Source organism: Nycticebus coucang, chromosome Y (genome assembly GCF_027406575.1).
Source record: "Nycticebus coucang isolate mNycCou1 chromosome Y, mNycCou1.pri, whole genome shotgun sequence".
In the NCBI taxonomy this organism is placed as follows: Eukaryota; Metazoa; Chordata; class Mammalia; order Primates; family Lorisidae; genus Nycticebus; species Nycticebus coucang.
The window spans coordinates 31,304,307-31,306,580 of record NC_069805.1 but is presented as its reverse complement, the minus strand read 5'-3'; positions in this window follow the sequence as shown (position 1 = coordinate 31,306,580).

The following is a 2,274-nucleotide window of genomic DNA, read 5'->3' as shown; positions in this document are numbered from 1 at the left end:
AAAATTGCACAGGAACTTTGTGGCCACCCTGTACATTACACTTTTTATATCTTCTTGTATTTAGATTGCTTAAATTTTATAATTATTCCATCTATGTATAGAGGTATTTAATTTTCTTTCTTACAGAATCTCAAAAAAGACAGAGTCTCAAAAAACATTTAGATAGTTGGCACCTGTGGCTCATCGGGTACAGTTCTGGCCGCATATGCCGAGGGTGGCGGGTTCAAACCCAGCCCCGGCCAAACTGCAACAACAAAAAAAAATGGCCGGGCGTTGTGGCGGGTGCCTGTGGTCCCAGCTACTTGGGAGGCTGAGTCAAGAGAATCGCCTAAGCCCAGGAGTTGGAGGTTGCTGTGAGCTGTGTGACGCCACGGCATTCTTCCGAGGGTGATAAGGTGAGACTCTGTCTCTACAAAAAAAAAAAAAGAAACAAAAAAACATTTAGATAGATGTTGCCCTTGGTAGAGTGCTGTGATGTCACAGCTCACAGCAACCTCAAACTTTTAGGCTTAAGAGATTCTCTTGCTTCAGCCTCCCAAGTAGCTAGGACTACAGGAGCCTGCCACAACACCTGGCTATTTTTTGTTGTTGTTGATGCAGTTGTTTAGCTGGCCCTGGATGGGTTTGAACCCACCACCCTTGGTATATGTGGCTGGCACTGTAACAACTGTGCTATGGGCACCGAGCCAATTTTCTTTTCTTGTAATGTCTCTATCTTGTTTTGGTATCAGGGTAATGGTGGCCTGATATAATGAGTTGGGAGTTACTCTCTCCTCTTGAAGTTTTTGTAAAAGTTGGTGGTGAATTGGTATTACCTCTTTCTTAAATGTTTGGTGTAATTTATTAGTGGTTCCATTTTCACCTGGACTTTTCTTTGTATATTTTTTGGGAATATTTTAAACTAAAAATTTCGTTTACTCAATAGAATTGAATCTATTTGCTACATCTGTTTCTTCTCAGGGCTGCAGTCCCAGCTTCAGTATCCTGCATGTGGCTAACCAGTTCTCCCTGCACCGTTTATTAAATAGGGAGTCTTTTCTCCAGTGTATGCTTTTGTTTGGTTTATTGAGGATCAGATGGTGATATGTGGCTACATTCACCTCAGATATTGTACGTTATTCCATACATCGATGTCTCTGTTTTTATGCCAGTACCAGGCTTTTTTGATCACTATAGACTTGTATCATAACCTGAAATCTGATAATGTCATGCCTCAAGATTTAATTTTATTGCTTTAATTGCATTGGCTATTCAAGTTTTTTTATGATTCTGTATGAATTCAAGTACCACTTTTTCAAGTTCTTGAAAGAATGATGTTGCTACATATAACTGTCCTTTTGTAGCCATTCGCCAACTACCCTGTTTCCCCGGAAATAAGACATCCTCTGAAAATAAGACCTACTTACAGGAAAGATAAGATGTCCCCTGAAAATAAGACCTAGCACATCTTTGGGAGCACACCTTAAAATAAGACACTGTCTTATTCTCAGGGAAACAGGGTACTTTTCATTCCTACCCATCTCTTTCACTTTCCAGCCTCTGGTAAACACCATTGTACTCTCTACCTCCATGACATCCACCTTTTAAGCTCCCACATTTGTGTGCAACAAGAGATAATTGTCTTTCTGTGACTGGTCTGTTTTCTTAATATAATGACCTCCAATTCCATCCACATTCCTGCTAATGATATGATATCATTCTTATTTATGGTGGAATAGTATTCCATTATGTATATAGCCATTCGTCTGTTGATGGATACTTAGATTAATTCCATGTCATGGCTGATATGAATAATGCTGCAATTAACATGGAAGTGTTGATATCTCCTTAATGTACTGATTTAATTTCTTTTTCCCTTCTTTTGGATTTCTGGATCATATGGTAGTTCTATTTTTAGGTTTTTGAGGAATCTCATACGATTTTTCATAATAGCTATACTACTTTACATTTTCACCAACAGTATAGGAGCATTTGTCTTTCTTCACATCCTCATCAAAGCTTCTATTTTTAATAATAGCCAATCTAACTGCATTGAGATGTTATCTATTTGTGGTCACATTTCCCTGATGATTAGTGATGTTGAGCGTTTTTTAAAAATACCAGTTGGCAATTTGTATGTCTTTGTTTGAGAAATGTCTATTATGGTACTTTGCCTACTTTAAAAATAATAATATTTGTGTTTTCAATAGTAAGTGGTTTGAGTTCCTTATATATTTAGATTATTAATTCCTTCTCTCATTCTGTATGCAGTCTCTTCAGTTTGTTAATTGAGTC